The 7,998-nt window shown below is 44.2% G+C and overlaps 1 long non-coding RNA gene across 1 annotated transcript; it reads right to left on the bottom strand.

Moving 5' to 3' along the window:
- Nucleotides 1-2,343: 2,343 nt before the first annotated feature.
- On the bottom strand, nt 2,344-7,325 carry LOC144953444 (uncharacterized). Its single transcript, XR_013640814.1, has 3 exons — nt 7,214-7,325; nt 5,035-5,104; nt 2,344-2,527 (listed from the first exon to the last, which is right to left on the bottom strand). It is a non-coding gene; the product is annotated as an uncharacterized LOC144953444 (long non-coding RNA).
- Nucleotides 7,326-7,998: the final 673 nt, after the last annotated feature.

Below are 7,998 nucleotides of genomic sequence, written 5' to 3'. Positions count from 1 at the left end.
CGAAATGTCGTTTTCAATGAAGTCTTCCAGATGTAAAATGATATAAGCTTTTAAAGAAGAAATGCAATGATCTAATGCAAAACATAATACAATTCAAAGTTGTTTCATTTTGAAACTTCAAAACGGAGCATCGGGTGCTTGCGTAGATGCGTCGTTCGTGTGCAATTTTTTCGTGACTTTACTGGCCCAAGGCCGTAAATGGTTGAGGGGCACCGCAGGCGGTCAGGCTTGCTTCAACCCATGGTTGTGAACATCCAGACGTTAATCAGCAAGGACCATTGTCCTAGTTCGCGAACATATAAGACGTCATGCAAAATTCGAATGAGTGTTGTTGTGCAGAATGTATCTACTAGATGTGCTCTGCCTTGTAACCAAATACAAATCTGTACCAAAAATGTATTTCAAATAGGCTCTTAGAATTACCTCCTTGCTATGACGTAGATCAGCAGACATGACATCTTTCATTTATCGATCTCTCCACGAAACAAATGAATGTTTTACACAAACTATAACTAGCACAGACTTCTGGGAGCGCGTCATTGATTCAGTGCAAGCCACCTGTGGACCCTTATTGGTGCACTGCGTCTCAACAGCAGCCGGGCTTGCTTCAACCGATAGTTACGGACATCCAGACGTTAATCAGCAAGGAGCATTTCTTGTCCGAGTTAGACAAAATCTACGTCAACACGTAATGCAAAATTATAATTCGTGTTATAGAGAATGTACCTCCTCTACGTGTAACTTTTAAGTGGTTTGCCTTGTAACTGATGAATGATCCGAGTGTGCTCCCTATTTCAAAGACAATGAGTTGCTCCAGAGGGAGATGCTTCCTGAAACCACAAAAGTACCCTTTGACCTGTATCACCAGAACAATGAGTCTCACCTGAGTGATCTGTACAGGTTACTCCAAAAACACACACTTTGTCCTAACATCACTTAATCAATGTTTGACCCTTGTAGACAAAATGTTACATCTACGCACACAATCGGACAAGTATTCATTCTAAATTATTGACGATCATTTTTACGAAGTTAAATTACTGCATTGAAATATGCTGCATCAGGTTACATCGTATTAACAAGATAAACAAAAAACACTGTCTGCTTAATAGTGTATGTACAACATACTATTGTGTCATTCAAAACGAGTAGGCCATTACATGCTGGCGTCTGGGTCAAAATTTAGCAAATTCTAAACATTACCTACAAACTCCACAACTGAGATGCCACATCAACCATCGCCCCCTACTGACAGGCTCTTGTCCACATGCAGGCCGGTACAGTGCCACCACCTTGTGCCACAGGGGCAGCTGCTACTTGGGGATGCTCTTCGAGTGTTTGAGACGAGAAACGATACAAAACTACGAATTGCCGAGGCAATTAAGCAAGCACAATATAAATGCAATTATGATAACATAGTGAATGCTTGGGAGCTTATTGGCTCTCGCTCCTGGTTAGAGATCTACCCAACACACAGGTCCACAACGACTGGCCGCTCTTACCCTGCAAGTTGAACCTAGGAATCAAGTGTTCAACTTCACATTATTGTCATTAAAGGCCTGTGACAAAGGTGCATCTATTGGAGCGGCTTCGTCACTGGATTACACATCTACCGGGTCTCCATTTGACTTTGTATTGTCTCGGAGGAAGTCCACCCACACCTCCACTTCCACAAACTGCTGGGAGTTGCCTCGCTCTGCCTCACAGTCAGAATTCTCCTCCTGCTTCACGTTGTCTCCATCGATGTGAAGGTCCGATTTTGGAGTTGAATCTTCATCTTCACATTTTACCTTCACTTCTTCACATTTCTCCTTCACTTCTTCATATTTCACCTTGATTTCTTTAAAAGTGTCCAAGCTGGAATTTTCTTCCGGTTCTTGTTTCATGAGGGATGGGCACATTACGGCACTTTGACATTCACAAGCTGATTTCAGACTCCACTCCTTGTGGATCTTCTGATGCTTGCGTGATCTCTGGTGTCTTTGAAGATTTGGTGAAAGTGTAAACGCCTTCTCACACACACCGCACTTGAAGCGTTTCTCTCCCGTGTGTGTTCTCTTGTGTGCTACAAGAGTAGATGACTGTGCAAACGCCTTCCCACACACACTGCACTTGAAGGGTTTCTCTCCCGTGTGGGTTCTCTGGTGTTTTACAAGAGTAGATGAATCTGAAAACGCCTTCCCACACAAAGTGCACTTGAAGGGTTTCTCTCCCGTGTGTGTTCTCTGGTGTTTTATAAGAGCAGATGACTGTGCAAACGCCTTCCCACACACACTGCACTTGAAGGGTTTCTCTCCCGTGTGTGTTCTCTGGTGTGTTACAAGAGCAGATGAATGTGCAAACGCCCTCCCACACACACTGCACTTGAAGGGTTTCTCTCCTGTGTGAGTTCTCTGGTGCCGTGTCAAATGTTCAGGACGATCCGTGCTGTATGCACACCGGTCGCATTGATGCCTTTTTGCACCGAGCCACGCCGAGTGCCTTTGCTCCATGAGACCAATTCTGCAGAGGCAGCGACAGCTGCAGACTGAAAAAGAAGAATATCCACACCATCTACACGTCAGTATCGAGGCACAGAGGAATGCATATACACAGTCACACGTCACTTACACGTCTATAGTTATTCATATATTTATGATATAGTAAAAAAAAAGTGTCCCAAATTCATCACACGGGCTGTTATGGCACACAATGAGAGGGTAAATGGTCATGAACATGCCTGGAAGCCCTCGTATCTTCAAAATGAACGTTCACCCAAAACTCAGAGCACACAATTTCAGCTGTTTGGCTTCAAAATGAATGTTTATGAAAGCTAAATTCAGCTGACATAGCAAAGGGTGTTGAAAATAATACTATTTGTGTCATGCACAAATGCATAAATTAATGTTCAATCGCAACTTAGAGGTGTGAAGCCAGGCACAGATGTCCTTGATTGCTGGAATGAGCAGTTCCGACTTCAGCTGCTGCACGTGTGTGCTGTGATCACTTCCTGACTCCATATTTACAAAGAGTTCCTGAGGAAAACTAAAATAAACTACTGTTTTGATATAACCTCTGTGCTCAATAGAGTTAATAGACTTTACTGCAAATACAAACTTGACACTGTCACACACTCAGAGGTGGAGCCAGGATTTTCAGGTAGGGGGGGAAACCCCTCCAGCAATGAAAAATTACAGGATTTGTTATTAAGTAAGGAGTTGTTAGTGAGAAAGGAGTTGTTAGTAAGAAAGGACTTGTCCCTTGCTTTTCATTCGACGCGTGTGATTGTCATCGCGCTCGCTGAACGTGTTGATGCCTTCAGGAAAGAAAAATAGACTTTTGTATTTTGGGGGGGGGGGGGGGGAAATAACCATGACGTATGTGGCATCAACCCGCATCACACCTGAGCTAAGCGCTCTGCAATGCTTACCCCGCTACCACATGGCTCTTCGCGCGCCGTACTTCTACAGCTGTTCACAGCGTGCCGGGAGATTGTAGGTGGCGCTTCGCTCCTGGCCGATTAAGTCATTGGCTTCTCGGAGTTTCAATACAAATCCGTGTGAAGAACAGGTACAACTGCCATCTTAAATATAAAGCAGAACTTACACCTGTTTGTTTGTGTGAAGCAGCAAAAACTCTCCAACGCTGAGCTCTGGCGTCATGAAATTTTCACAGCTTATGCTGTCTGGAATTTTTAAGCGAACGCCACGTCATTCCCTTCCCGAGTGGCCAAAATCGACCTGACGTAGCAGTGGGTTCAGGTTGAATTTCCTTGAGTGAAAACATCCGATTTAGGTAAATTGAAGTGTTTCGGCTTCCTTCTTGCAAGCATCAATTTTTTCAGGGTTTTTCATTGAATTATGAGGGAATATTAAATTAATCCAAGACAAGAATCCAAGTCCCGGGCAAAGCCGGGTAGTGAAGCTAGTTACTAATAAACCCCAATGATCCTATCGAAATTAGGGATTTCTATCGGATCGTTGGGGGGGCACGTGCCACCCCACCCCCACTGGCTCCACCACTGTCACACACTGGCAGCATGGTTCACAGGTGGTGGTGTGTCCAGACCCACGCCTGGCCACCTTCACCTGCTCAGTATTAATGCTTCCTCACTCCACCAAGTAATTCATTGAGGATCAACCAACACAGCCGAGGCTGCGTGTCTCTCTGTGGTGAGATGTTAACTACCTGTCCTGGCATACAGGAAGTCGTGGGTTCGATCCCGACCCTGACGCCTGCTGTATATTTGTAGTTTACGTGTCTCTCTCTCTCTCTCCCCGTGGTCGCGTGGATTTCCTTCCCGATCCTCGGGTTACCCCTCCACATGTAGAGAGTGAACACCGCCACGCGTCTAGAGTGAACACCGCCACACGTCTAGAGTGAACACCGCCACGCGTCCAGAGTGAACACCGCCACGCGTCTAGAGTGAACACCTCCACGCGTCTAGAGTGAACACCTCCACATATCTAGAGTGAACACCGCCACGTGTCTATAGTGAACACCGCCACGTGTCTAGAGTGAACACCACCACGCGTCTAGAGTGAACACCGCCACGTGTCTAGAGTGAACACCACCAAGCGTCTAGAGTGAACACCGCCACGCGTCTAGAGTGAACACCGCCACGTGTCTAGAGTGAACACCGCCACGCGTCTAGAGTGAACACCACCACGTGTCTAGAGTGAACACCGCCACGCGTCTAGAGTGAACACCGCCACGCGTCTAGAGTGAACACCGCCACGTGTCTAGAGTGAACACCGCCACGCGTCTAGAGTGAACACCACCACGTGTCTAGAGTGAACACCGCCACGTGTCTAGAGTGAACACCGCCACGCGTCTAGAGTGAACACCACCACGTGTCTAGAGTGAACACCGCCACGTGTCTAGAGTGAACACCGCCATGTGTCTAGAGTGAACACCGCCATGTGTCTAGAGCGAACACCGCCACGTGTCTAGAGTGAACACCACCACGCGTCTAGAGTGAACACCACCACGCGTCTAGAGTGAACACCACCACGTGTCTAGAGTGAACACCACTACGCTGTTGACAAGCCTCACCTTGTTGTTGTTGTTGTGGGCAGGTCGCTTCTGAAAACAAGAGCGGTACAGCAGCTCAAGCGGGCGTGGCCTGGTAAAAAATGAAAAAAAACTGTGTGAATATTTAAAACAAAACAAGTTACAAAGTAGCGAGCCAGGTGAAGGGAAATTAAAACTTAAGCAAGATACTCTTTGGTTCTTTCGGTAAAGTCACATAGAATAAACAAATACATTACGTAATAGCATACGACGTTTCAACTGCAACACAAGCAATCATCATCAGGTACAAATGAAAGAGAAAAGAAACCTATTAAACTTAGAGTCAGCTAACATAACAGTCAACACCCTACCTGGTTGATAACGTTCTTCCAAAGATTGCTCAATTTGAGAGAGAGACACGGAGACACATAGACAGACACATAAGCAGAGAGAGATGACACAAAGACACACAGAGAGAGACACACATATAGACACACAGAGAGAGATGACACAGAGAGAGACACACATAGGCACACAGAGAAACAACGCCTCTGTGAGAAGGCCTTAAGTAGAGAGGGGGGGGGGGTAGAGAAACTAGCACGTCAATGCAAGGCCGTAGCCATGGAGTCAACATTGGGGGGGACCAAATCTTCCACGGGTCTGGGGTCCCCCCCCCCAGAAAAATATGTAAATTTGAAAACTATTTTCCTGCCATTTCCTCCCTAAAATATTTTTAAAAGTTCACTAACACATGGGATGGACTTTGTTTTATTTGATACAATAATGTCTAATAGTGTATTGTAATACATTGCTCTGTTTTTTCTTTTTTACCTTTTCTTGTTTCATAGTGTGTAATGGCAGAGATTAGGGATTCATAAAGTACAACGCAATCCTATAAACAGGAATCTATGCATTGTGATATGAAGACAAGTCCAGATTTCGTGGCCAAGGTTTAGCAAATTGTTGTCTTTATTAACAGAGCATCGCAATTATTATTTACAAATATTTTTACAGACATATTATACTTATTATAACATTATAATTCATAAATATTAATATAATTATTATAACATATTATACTTATTATAACATTGTAATTAATAAATATTATAACATAATATTATACTTATTATAACATGTTATAATGACGGCCTTGTGTCAATGAGAGACTTGGAGGTTTGGTGACTGCACAGAGAGAGAGAGAGACACTTAATGTAATGCAACACAGAGAGTCGGTCAACACACCAACTAACGTACTCTTAGGTTTTTTCGGTAAAGTCACCATGTAGGTAAAAAATGAAATTAAAATTAATAAAAGTAAAAATAGAAATAAAATAATAAAATTATAATAAATCACGCCTCACTTGATGCAGCAAATTATAGTCTACATTATAGAATGCCAGTACACTCACCCAGCTTAATAACCAGGCTACAGTCTACATTATAGACTGCCAGTACACTCACCCAGCTTAATAACCAGGCTACAGTCTACATTATAGACTGCCAGTACACTCACCCAGCTTAATAACCAGGCTACAGTCTACATTATAGACTGCCAGTACACTCACCCAGCTTAATAACCAGGCTACAGTCTACATTATAGACTGCCAGTACACTCACCCAGCTTAATAACCAGGCTACAGTCTACATTATAAACTTGTGTTGCCTCCGAAACGTCGTGATTTGTTTATATTTTATTTCTATTTTTACTTTTATGAATTTGTATTCATTTCTTACCTACATGGTGACTTCACCTAGAACTAACGCATCGCCTGGCTGATCGCGTTCTTCCACAGGTTGCTCAACTATCTTCTTGGTTCTTTCGGTAAAGTCACTTAGAATGGAAATAATAAAAATAAAAGAAAATATTATTTTATTATTTCCATTCTACGTGATATAAAACATAATTAAATTGTATAGTTTTATTGTTTTATTTCTATTCTACGTGACTTTACCGAAAGAACCAAGAAGATGAATCACTGCAGTCACGAAAACTTTAAATCGAAATTGCTCAACTAAGCGAGAGAATTGAAGAAATCGCGACCAGGCGAGGACAGGAGGCAAGGCCCCACGTTGTAAAGTTCCAACGTGGACATCGCTTCCATGCTCGCTGCTACTCAATTGACATCCCTACGAGAGAGAGAGCGAGGCTCTACCTCGGTAAACAACAACAACAATCACCACAACAACAACAACCACAACCGCGATGAGAATTTCTCACCTCAGATTTCAGTTCCCGCGCGGAGCGTCAACTTTCCGTTACCTCGGGACGTCACGCGGCAGCAGCAGGTGACATGACGTCACTTGTGGGGTACAAGACACTCCCTTCCCACAATGAGCGGCTCTGTAACTTACATAAATTATGTTAATGAGCCTGGCCCAATCGTGGAGGGATGGGCCGTTGGTGCCGAACCGGTCACAACGAACTCGTGACGTCTTTCACGAATAAATTATATTAATGAGCCGCCAGTCAGTGGGTGTGGCTTTGCCCAAATAAGGATAGTGCTTGAACAGATAACGGAAGTGACCCAGGCAGAGGTGACGTCACGCTCCCTTGAGACCGGTTGGGGTGAAATCTTTGGTGACATGACGTCACTAGCAAGGTACACCTCCCCCTGGCGTTTCACGCCAATGAGGTCATGCTGAGTGGTGACGTCACGTAGCGGGATTAGAGTTTAAGTTGATTAAGATTAATTTTCCATTGCTCCCTCCCTTGAACAGAGACCCCTTGGGTGTGTGAGCTCAGCTCAACAATGTGGACATTATTGTGTGTGTACACACACACATGGACAGTGTGTACACACATGTACATTGTGTGTGTGTACACTGTGTGTGTACACTGTACACACTGTAAACTGTGTGTGTGTACACTGCGTGTGTACATTGTGTGTACACACTGTGTGTGTGTGTACACTGTGTACATTGTGTGTGTGTGTACACTGTGTGTGTGTACACTGTGTGTGTGTACATTGTGTGTACACTGTGTGATGGCTGGGTGTATGGAAT

This window comes from Lampetra fluviatilis, chromosome 76 (genome assembly GCF_964198595.1).
Source record: "Lampetra fluviatilis chromosome 76, kcLamFluv1.1, whole genome shotgun sequence".
Lineage (NCBI taxonomy): Eukaryota > Metazoa > Chordata > Hyperoartia > Petromyzontiformes > Petromyzontidae > Lampetra > Lampetra fluviatilis.
Note: the sequence above shows the minus strand (reverse complement) of the source record. Positions and strands in the feature narration are given on the sequence as shown.